Genomic DNA, 12,595 nt, shown 5'->3' on the forward strand with positions numbered 1-12,595 from the left:
AATCAAGGGCAAAATGGTCAATTCATAATGAAGAGGAGAAACTTGACTCAAAACAAGTCAAATAAGGTGAAAACAACTCAATCTAATCATTTCACAATATTCCAAGACGTTCCAAGAACATTGGACAAGAATCCCACAAAACGCCTCTTCCCAGTTTAAGCGAAAATTGACACCCTCTCACTAAAACATTGATAACTCTTACTGTGATTGGATTTTTAATGTATGGTTGGTGTAATTGGAAAGCTGACTTCAAGCTCATGAATTTAGGCTCAAGAATCACCCTATTTGGGTTAGAAACAAAGAAGTTATGGCCATTCGAAGTTGGAAGTTCAGTGCTGAAACTCAACAGAAGCTAGTCTCGGGATCTAGCTATTTTGGTCGACCGAAATGACCCATCAGATGACCGAAATGGACAAAATTTGTGCTGAAATCATGTTTTCAAGGCTTGGTTGTATCGGTAGACCAAAACGAACCATCGGTCGACCGAAATAAGCCATCGGTCGACCGAAATGGCCCTGAACTGTGAAAATGGCTACTGGACATGCATGTTTGGAAGTTCAATCAAAAACCAAAAGGCTTCGGTCGACCGAAATGCCATTTCGGTCAACTGAAATGACTCGAGAAAGTGCAAAAATTTCATGTTATGCACTCAAGGCTGAAAGTCTACTTGGAATCCCCCATGGCATGTTCAATTCACATAATATGCTAGTGTGTGATAATGTGAACATGAACGCAAGTGTAATATGGATATTTAAACATGTTACAATGGTCTATGTCCTCATTACACTCCATTTACAAGATTTTACATACCAAACCTCAAAGTTGGAAAGTTTACATTTCAAAGGCAAAACTTGGAATTTAAATACATATACTTGATTTTAAAGGTTTATGGCCCTTGGCCTCATGTCATACATGTCAAATACATTGAAAAGAGTGTACTTATGTACACTTTACATACATAGAATCAAGAATACAAGTTTTGTCATGTGAAGCCACAAATCATCCTAGTAATGAAATCTTCAAGTCTTGAGTCCTGAACCTGAAATATGCTCCAGTAACGTAGGGGTGAGCAACATAAAGCTACTCGTAGGAGATGAGCATGCATCGACCTAACATTTTACAATTTTATCACCTTAAGGTGAAACATGTCAAAGGGGCTCATGCCACCTAACGTCTATGTCACAATGAGACTCAGGGAGCATCCTAAGCTATCATGGAGCATAAGCAACAAGAATCATGTTACATATACACATATGAATGATTCAAGATTTGGGATAATCCAATGGACAGGACAAGAAAATGGTGGAATATAAGGATTATATTATTAATGCAATTTACATGATTGGAACATACCGATTTAACACGAAAAGAAGAATACACGAAGTCAAGGAAAATGCATAAAATCTATGCAATGCAGCAAGGTAGAGATATTCCATAAAGCACGACAAGAAGAATACTCAGATATAAATTAATGAGGATTGCATTATCGATGCAATTAACATGATTGGAATTAAACCAATTAACACGATGAGAATTATACACGGAATCAAGAACAAGGCATAATATCTATGCAAGTATACAAGGATGGAGCATTCCATATAACATGACAATAAGTATGCTCGGACATATGTTAACAAGAATTACATTATCGATGCAATTAACATGACAAGGAGTATACTTGAAATCACGAATGAGGCATAATATCTATGCAATGAAACAAGATTGGAGCATTTCACATAACACGACAAGTTTAAATCTTCAAGGAATAGCAACTTAAAATTTAAAGAGTGAAATCAACCAATGTGGAAACTCGGATATTGCCCGGATTGAAACCGTACTCTTGAGATTACTTTAGGGCTACTAACCCATGGGTACCTTTCCCCTAGTGCGCATTATAGTGTAGGAGGACATTCCCCCGTACTAGAACTACGTCCTAGACATGACAATTCTTGATTGATATCCCAAGTCCCAAAATCAACAAGTTGTGCAACCAAGATAGTATCAAAATACAAGAAATGTATTAACCACGTTTCATGCACAACCAAGATTTTGGAACATACAAGTCATGTCCTAAGTTTATCAACTATATTGGCATGTGAAATGTCAAGAAATCATAGTATGCATCTATATATATTATAACCAAGATATATATAGCATAAGAATTCCATTGAAGTAGATATACCATAAGTATAAGATACATGATTCAAGTAATTACTAAGCAATACATGAGTAATTAAAATCATTTTAAGACAACCATGCTAGTTCATTAAACACATTAATGAAGTCATGATACTAGGGGTCATGGTTAAACCGATGGAAGTATAAAAATGAAACTTAATCTACTCAAGGGATCAAGTTATCAAGATTACAAGGTAAGTCCAAGTGTTCTACAACAAGGCATGTCAAGGACAAGTCTAAGAGCAAGTTACTAGTTCATTTCATACAAGATTCAACTATGTGAATTAAGTTCCATACAAAGGAAATAATTAAGTATAAGTTTCAAAACTTATCCGATTATTCTTGAGTTGATACACGTGAAGGAATTTATCAAGAAAAACATGAGTACAAGGTTATAAACTTAACCTAGCTCATGTAACTATAGCATAGATTTTAATTAATCATTTTAATTAAAAACTCTAGATTTTGAAATTCATTCAAATGCTCTCAAATTAATGTATGTTATACAACATGTCAAGACTTGATTTAAGAGCATGCTAGAAGTGAATTACATGCAAGATATGGCCATGAGTATTAAACTTTAATACTAGAAAAATAATAAATGAAAAACTTCAAAACTTAATCAAATATTCTAGGTTTAATATATGTGAAACTATATGACATATACATCATGAATATCAAGTCGGAATTTCATTGGAGTGAGTAGTGCACTCGGAATACATTAATTAATCAATTAATTAAATTTTCTCTAGATTTTTTAAACAACTCCGATTACTCCTAATTTAATCTATGTTGATGAGTATGCTAGGGTCTAATATAATATGCTAACACATATTGATTTCAAGCTAGTTAAGGCCATGTGAATTAATCTTTCACCTAAGATAAATATTAAATAAAAGTTTTAATACTTATTTAAATACTCTAAATTTAATACATGCTACATGTTTAAACCAAGTCATGAGCAACTGGGAAAATCAGATCCCGTACAAGAAAAATAAATAATAAAATCTCTAGATTTTATATTTAATAATGCAAACAAGTTGTATAAGCATCACAAGCATGTTATATACCAAGAATTAAACATAGAACATCCCCTACCTCAATTTGAGATGAAAACCTCAAAAGCCCACCGAAAAAAAAGTGCTCCGAATCCGACGATACCAAAGGGTTTTGTCGGGGACAACACGATGAACAAGAATCCGCAAGAAGCCCCATGAAAATCTCAACTTGACCTTAAACCCAAACTCAAAAAATCATAATAAATGAGTTCTAATAATGGCATAAGGTAGAACATGTCAAGGGAAACAATAAACGTTAAGGTCGAAGGATTTCTACCAAGGAAAAGTGGACTAAAAGAAGAGAGAGAAGGTGGAAGCCATGGCTGCTATGGATTCTGGCTAGAAGAGAGGAGAGAGAGAGAGAAAAATCTAACTTTTTCTCTTAAGGCCTCTTATTGATAGAAAATCTCAAAAAGTGCCCCGAAAGGGCCTTGCCGGGTTTGGAAAAGTGGAATTTGAGAAGACGTGCTCAAAGACGTGCTCAAACGGCAAAACTCTGTGAACAAAAAAGATTCACAATGAGAAAATATGAACAACGGAAGAAATGGCGTCAAAAATTGAGTCCCGAGTAGAGAGATATGCCCCGAACAAGTTCGGCAACAACCGGGTTTAAAAACTTTGAAACTGGAGAAAAACGACTAGAACGGAATTCTATGAGTACACGACTTGAAGAAATGTGAAAATGAATCCCGTACGAGGATCCAAGCTCCAGACGAGGTATTTTGCAATAACTTTCGTTAATTGCACAATGACCCCTGCAAAAAGGGTTAACTGCAAAACTGCCCCAGAGTGAAAATATCTTCCAAAAGATATTTTCTTAGATACCCCTAAAATAAAATATCTTCAAAAGATATCTACGAAAAACACCCCAAGAAAAGTAAAAGATTCCTAAAATTTGTGCATCCATGCCCCTATGAACATCGGGAGCAACCAGAGTACTTACTTGCAAAAGTAAAGATACGTATTTCATGGAAACCACTCAGGACCGAGATATGTGAAGTCAAAAACTAACTTCGAACATGAAAAACGAGGTTGTGCCAAAAACTGACAAACGGGGATAAGACAGAATAGGAAAAAGGACGAAATAGTGCATAGTGTCCGAAAAATGAAAATGTGGAAATGACTCGGTCCTCAAAGGAAGTTGTCAATCCAAACAAAAGAGTCTCAGAAACCATTTCCGAGCACTCGAGATGACACTATGTGATGAGAAACTGAACTCAGAACAGAAAATTAAACGGAAAAAAATTATCCGTAGAATTTCAGGAAAAAGGAAAGGGAGTCAGATGACCGGGTCATTGCAATTTTTAAATTATTTTTTTATCTAATGAATCATTAATATACTTATATATTTTTCTGTTAGGAAGAAGAAGCTGCAAGAGAGAGTGGGAGCTCAGTGCTATCATAGAGTAGAAGAGGGTCAGCTCAATCAAGGTTAAGCACACAACAGAAAGGAAAAGGGATACAACAGATATTTGTAATGGTTTTGTTTTAATTGAAAACTAATTCATTTCTATGTTTTAACATATGCTTTTTGTTATGTGTGATAGTCACATAGAGGAAGTCGTTCTGTTGCTATCTTGTAATGGCTTTGTTTAATAAAACAACTAATGCAAAGAGGAAAAGGGACTGCAGGTCCAGTTGCTCCAAGTGTTGTGTGACAGTCAAGAAGAAGTGGTTCAGTTGTTATGTGTTTTTGATATGTGTGACAGTCAAGAAGAAGTGGTTCAGTTGCTCCAAGTATTGTACAGAGAGGAAAAGGGACTACAGGTCCAAGAAATGCACAAGTAAGAGGAATAGGAAGTCAAGGAGCAGCCCAATAAGAGCCAAACACACAACAGGTATCTTGTAATGGCTTTGTTTAATAAAAAAACTAATTTAGTTATATGTCTTAACATATGTGTTTTTGTTATGTGTGATAGTCAAGAAGAAGTGGTTCAATTGCTCCAAGTGTTGTATAGAGAGGAAAAGGGACTGCAGGTCCAACAAATACACAAACAATAGGAATAGGAAGTCAATGAGCAGTAGGCTAAACACACAACAGGTATCTTGTAATGGCTTTCTGTAATAGAAAACTAATTCATTTCTATGTCTTAATATATGTTTTTTGGTATGTGTAACAGTCAAAGAAAAGAAGTGGTTTTGCTGCTCCAAATGTAGAGAAAGGAAAAGGGATTGCAGGTCCATCAAATGCACAAGAAAGAGGACCCTCACTAGGACCACATAAAGGAACAGGGGCACAAATTAGTTTACCACAGAGAGGGAAATATATACCTGTATTTGCCCAATTGGGAGCCAGAGGAAGTGGGTTTGGAGGATCTCAGAATCCAAGAAGTACATAAAATGAAGACTTCATTTGGCAATATGTGTCATTATGGGACAATTGTAATGTTGAAAAATGATGTTTGTTAGTATTTTGCATTATGTTTTTGTTGGTTTGTTTTTGATACTTGAAAGAACAATATGTTTTGCAACTTGTGTTTATGGATTAGGTTGGTATGTTTTTGTAGCCATTATATGGCTTACTATACTGGCCTTTGTCTTGGATGGAATGAGATGAATTAATTGTTTTTTTGCATTAGGATTTCATCTAGTATTTGAGTTTCTTCAGCCATTAGATGAGTGTACCTTAGGTAGTATTTCATTCATTTATCTGATTCAATGTTATCTGATTCAATTGCAAAATCCTATTTTTTTTTTCATTGCAAAATTGAATTTGATGGATGAATGAAATACTACCTAACTATTTGCTTGTTTCCATTGCCTACAATATAATGTTAATTTTATCTCAAAAATGAGTCAAGTAGTATTTCATTGAGGGAGCCAAGTGTATGTCCATAAATTAATCTCAGACAATCTAAAACTCAAACAAACCAACTTCAAAACAGGAAATTGGTAAGCAGCCATCCCTTACAAACCTTCTTTTGTGAGCCTTGCTGGGAGGATCACTCTTTGACAACCATTACCAACCCTCCATTTCCAACCAAAAATAATAAACACTACTAATATATGCACACATATATACACTTGTCTAAGTGAAGGGCATTGTTGTATTTTAGAGTTAATAAGTCAATGGTAGTTTTGTAATTCTGTAATAGTTAATAAGGTTAAAAATATCATTTTAAGGATTGGAAGGGCAAAATTGACCTTCTATCCATTTTTCCTGCCGACATCAGCACAAACCGTCAGTTACTTAACGGCAGGGGGTAACTTGATACGTAAAGCCAAACTTCAAGGGAGGTAGGTGGAATTATGAAACATAGAGGGCGTGTAAATGGAATATTGGCAAACCTCAGGGAGTGTAGGTGGAACTAACCCAATTTATTATACCCTTATATAATTTAATAATAAAAAAATTGTCAAACCAAAAGACTATCCTTTTATTTTTTACCCATCTTGTAAACAATTACTGTATCTAACCTTTTTTTTTTTTTTGGGAAAAAAAGAAACTTAAAAAAACCCTAAAAAGATTAACAATTTTTTTTATTATTATAAAATTTAATAATATAATGTATAAAAATTGATACTTGCATTTTATGATTTTTATCATTTCATGTCAAAATATAATGTTATTGGTGCTTTTTAACACAATTTAGTCATTTTTAAAATTTTCATTGACGGTAGAGATTGTTGAGCACACGTTCCAAATTTGGGGTGGATAAACATTTCACATCTCAGGGAAGGATAAAATAATAAAGGTCAAACACTCTATTTGTGTATAATTTGTCTAAACCTAATGAATTTTGTGGCCCCCATATAATCTTATCTATGCTCTTGTTTACAGATAGAAAAATGTTTGGATAAGTTCTATCCATTGTGTATAATATTTTATTGGCTCACTGCTTCTGTCTCTTCACTCGGCATTAAGTATTTGTTTATCAAACGGCTCTTTTATGAAACGGCAATATTTGTTTACCAAACGGCTATTTTATTTATAAAACACACACACACACACACACACACACTCTATAAATACTAATTCAACTCTACTAATAATTCTCATCTTCAATAATTATTTGTCTCAATATTTCTTTTAACATTTATTTCCATGGATCCTCCACCTCCATTCTTTCACCCCCATCTCAACCAATCTTATAACTCCGAATTACCACCGCAATCCAATTATAATTTGGATTCTTCAAAAAAATTTCAATCCAAAAATCCATCTCAACCCCAATACTCTTATTTCTCATACCTACCACATCCCTAATTCCAACCTCATTTCCAATTCCAACCATCTTAATTCCAACCATCTCAATCCCAACTATCTTAATCCCAATCTTCTCAGTTCCAACCTTCTCAATCCCAACCTTCCAAATCCACATTAATTCAAGGCGTTCGAAACAAAATTGGCCCATTGAAGAAGATGAAGCATTATTCAAAGCATGGATTGACATTGGGAACGATCCAATAACGGATTCGGATCAACAGAAAATCACAAATTGGCAACGAATCCATGAAAACTTTATTCGGAAATCAGTGGGCACTACGTCCCGAAATGTATCGGGTTTGCAAAATTGTTTCTCACACATTAAAAAAACTATTAACTAATTTTCTGGATATTACAAACAGATCCAACATCAGACTCCTAGTGGTTGTAACGTTGAAGATGCAATAAGTTTTTTATTTTGTAAAATTTTAAAATTTTTTATTTATTTTAATTATTGTTTATTTTTTATAGCTCAATGAAGCAAGAAATGTATTTAATACGTCAGAAAATGAGCCATTTAAGTTGGATCACTGTTGGAGTATTTTAAAGAATTCGTCAAAATGGAAGTCCATTTTCAATAGCAATGATAAAGGGAAAAACAAAAGAGCAGTGGGATCAATATGAATGAGTCTAGAAATTGGACAAAAACTGTTCCACCTACTTCATCAACAGTCCTAACCAATCCATCTACTTCGTCAACACCTGGAGTATTAACACCAGGTTCAGTAAACCTTGGCGACGACGATTCGCCTGCAATTAGTGTTGAAAGTTCGCATGGCATTGTACGACCCCCTAGACGAAAAACATCTAAGAGGGGTCGCAAAAAAAGCAAAGATGAGGTACAATATAACTTATTTCTAGAACAATTTAAAGATTTTACCTATCAAAATGAGTTGATGAATGCCTTGGCAGTCGAATCTCAAAAAATGAAATTGAAAGCTACATTTGATTTAGGCTTGGAGTAAGAACATACAAAAAGAATGGACATTGAGGCGCAAAAAGAATTGAAAAGGTTGGAATTTGAGGCCCAAAAAGAAATGAAAATGTTAGAATTTGAGCAGAAGCAAATTGATTTCGAAAGAGAAATGATGCTCTAACAGCAGCAGCAAAAACATGGATCATTAATCAACAAAATAAAATTTATGCATGTTTCAGTAAAAGGGGTAGTTTATGAAGCTATGTAATGTAATTTTCTTTTTCTATCTGTGGGAAGTTAATGTAATGTCATTTTCTTTTTCTATCTGTGGGAAGCTAATGTAATTTTTATTTATATATGTAATGGATATTTCTTTAAATAATAATTTTTTTTAAAAAATTTCTTAACAAATATAATTGAAACAAATAATTTTTAAAATATTTTTTATCCATCAGCAATATGAAAATTACATTTTATTTATTCGATTACAACAAATTTATGCATCTTCATCATCAAATTGATTCCATAAATGTTCCATGAGATCTCTCCTAAGATCAGTATTATCTGATCTATTGCGAATCCTACTTAGGCTTGAGGAAATGTGTGCCGCCAACATTAATGGGTTTTTAATGTAATGTGGAAGGGAGATTGGGTCATTCATCGGAGGTGTCCATTGCAAAATGCGTTCACGCTCGTCTTCAATGATCATATTGTGTAATATGATGTACGTTTTTATTATCTTGTTTCGATCTTTTGTATTCCAATAAAGTACTGGTTGATGCGTTATAGCCCACCTCATCTGCAACACGCCAAACACTTATTCTATATCCTTCCTAACAACTTTTTGTTTATTAGCAAATAATTTCTCTTTGACAGTTGTTGGGTACGGGATTGAGTGCATCAAAGTTACCCATTTAGGATATATACCATCAGATAGGTAATACCCCATTGTACGCCGATGCACATTTACCACTTAATTACCCGGAGGCACTGTATCATTGATTATGCTCTTGAATATTGGGGAATGATTAAGAACATGCAAGTTATTGTGTGAACCATTCATACCAAAGAAAGCATGCCAGATCCACAGATTTTTCGATACAACGACCTCCAATATGAGGGTAGGTTTGTGGCTTTTTCCCGTGTGCGTGCCATGCCACGCTGTGGGGCAGTTCTTCCATTCCCAATGCATACAATCTATATAGCCAAGCATACTTGGAAATCCTTTCTCTTCCTCTTCTCGAAGCAGACGTGTAATGTCGTTTACATTTGGTGAGCGTTGGTACTGCTTCGCATATACAACAATTATAGCATTACAAAACCTCTTTAAGCTTTCGATCGCAATGCGCTCAGAAATCTTTAAATACTTGTCACAAAGATCAACTGAAATTTCATATGCGAGTATACGGATTGCAGCAGTCATCTTTTGTATAGGAGTGAACCCCACACTATCGAGGGCATCGGGTTTTTGGATGAACCATTCGTCATATGCTGTAACACCATTCAAAATGCGAAGAAACAATTCTCGTTGCATCTGAAATCTTTTACGAAATATGTTTGGTGGATAAATCAGATTTTCAGCAAAGTAATCTCGGAATAGCCATTGTGTTGCTTCCTATCAATCACGTTTAATATATTTTCTCTTACGAGGTTGAAAAAATGCCCGCACCCTATCAGGCGATTATAATCTCCTCACATTGTTCATCATTTTTCGATGGATTTCAAAATTATCTTCCCCATCTGAATCTAACCAATTTAATGGAGAAATAAACTCGGAGATGGGTATATCTCATGATGATGAAGCCATTGTTTTTTTGTATAAGAAAGTTGAAGATGCAAATAATAGAGAATGGACTTGAGAATGTAAAAAGGTGGGCTTGGTTCAGGTGAACATCAGTTTCGGTATGCTAGAGAAGGTTGTGGGCTTGGTCTACCATCGCTAGAGGTGAAGAGACTGCTCAGACCAACTTGCAGCAACGAACCAACATACCCAGAAAGCGTCATCATTGTGCTCCATCAAGCACCCAGCAGCGAGCTTCTAATGTTTAGGTCTGACGTGCTCCAGTTCAGGTGAACATCAATTTCGGTATGCTAGCGAAGGTTATGGGTCTGGTTCCACCGTCGCTAGAGGTAAAGGGACCCAACAGTTTCGGTAAAACCAAAATAGTGGTTTCGCCAAAGCTTCTGGTGAGCTTTAATTCCAGCGAGCTTCAGTGCTTCTCGCTAAAGAGTTTCAGAACAGAGATTAAATATGGTTGAAAGATGATGTTGACGAAGAAGCTACAAAGTCTAACTGTTCTAAAGATAGCTCAGAGTGAAGAGTTCCGGCCGATTTTGTTTGTGTGCAGAGGTTTTTCCGTTGGTTTATCTTGGCCGAAAACCTCTATTATTTTTCTTTGGTGTTCTACAATAGCCATTACAATGGCCTCATCACATATGGAGGACCTTGTAGTGCTACCTTGCCCCGTCCTTAATTTCTCAAGCATCGTTGAAGATCGTCATGGTCATTATCGCCATTCACAAGGGTTGTTGTCGAAGAAAGCTTGGTAGGTTCTAGCCATGTCGTCTGGTCACCGTTGGTCCAGCTACTATTGCTATCATAGAAACTCAGTCTGTGAAGAAATATGGAGGAGAAAAAGGGCATTCGGTTACATGTCTTTCCTTATCCTAAACCAGTTTTAGAACTTGTTCAAGATTTGGTATGGGCATTTTTGGAAGTGTTGAAGGGTAAAATGGGTATTATAGTACTAATTTATGTAAGATTTTTTATTTAGGGTTATTTTTACATAATGTGAAAAGAATAGGGGTGTTTTTTTGCACACTATTTCAAATAGGGGTTAAAAATGTTATACAAAGTATACTTTAGGGGTGTCTTTTGCACTTACCCCTTATTAAAACCTAAGTTGCACAATCATTGTCAACATGTGTCGCTCTTACGCTTCAGGTGTACTCCCACTCTCAGGCTCCGCGCGTTCTTGCTCCGCTGTTAGTATGACTTAAATTATGTCGCCTTCGCGTTTGCGCTCTCTAATTTGCTCCCGCTCCCACTCTACGTGACTTAAATTTTGTTGCTTTCACGCTCCGCTCTCTGTGACTTAGCTCAAAACTACAAATTGGCTTGGCCAAACTCGTTATGTACACTTAGTTCAATATCATGTTTTAAATTAAAGCACATCAAGATTATGCTAGGTGTTCTTTAGATGAGATCAACATAATGAATCATATACAACTTTATTCACCAATTTTGTGAAAAATGCACCCATGATTCAGTTGGTATTATCGATCCAAAGGAAGTCGTGTTTTACAAATTTGAATAACAAGTAAAATTGATATATATGAATTAGGTATTAATTTCACCTAATAACTTTTTGAATTGAATTGCAAATCACCCTAGCGGTTGTATAAGCCTTCTAGCCCACAGGGAAAACTTATGGAGGTGGGTGGAATTTATTAATGCTTAAAGATAGAGTGTTGTCTGAAATTAGAGCTTTGATTGACGTGTTAGGCTGGATTTCTACTTTAAGAGCAACTCCATTAGTGCTTTGTTTGGCGAAAATGGCCCAACATTTGGAGATTGCATGCTACAATGGAATATGGGAAAGTGGTCCCCAAATTTTGGCTCTCCATGGAGGTCGCCAGAAAGGGCGATTGGGCTCACTTTTTGTGGGCCCATTTTTGTTTTTATTTATTTTTTTAATTTTTTTTATTTTTAATTCATACCAGAACACTGTACCTAAGGGCATGTTTGACTGAAATAAAAGCTAAAATTTAGGTTTTTTGCTTACTTTGGTCTTTTTTTTTTTCTTTTTTTTTTTCCCTCAAAATAATTGAACCAAATAGCAGTGTCTTAAAGACTTTTTTTTGGCAAAAAGTTTTAAAAAATTGGAAAAAGTGATTTTTTTTTTTTTTTTTCATTTTCAAAATTTTCAATGTTCCTATTGACATTATAGCCGCTTTAGGTACTGTTTAGCTGATCCAAATAGTGCCTTAACGGTTATATTGGCTAACCAAACAAAATTTTTTTTTATTTGATTTCCCTAACAAATTGAAATTTATTTTAAAATATGGTTTTTTATTAAAAAGAATATGTCTTTGTTTTCACTATAAATTAATAAATCAAATGATATTGGATATTGTATTGTTTACAAGATTTCATATATATTGGCTAAATAATTTAATCAACAAATAATTTAATTATTTATTTCAAAATAAAACATTACACAATAAATATTCCAT

This window comes from Cornus florida, unplaced genomic scaffold, assembly GCF_030987335.1.
Source record: "Cornus florida cultivar Cherokee Brave unplaced genomic scaffold, ASM3098733v1 CherokeeBrave_3.0.0_Hap2_Chr10, whole genome shotgun sequence".
Classification (NCBI taxonomy): Eukaryota; Viridiplantae; Streptophyta; class Magnoliopsida; order Cornales; family Cornaceae; genus Cornus; species Cornus florida.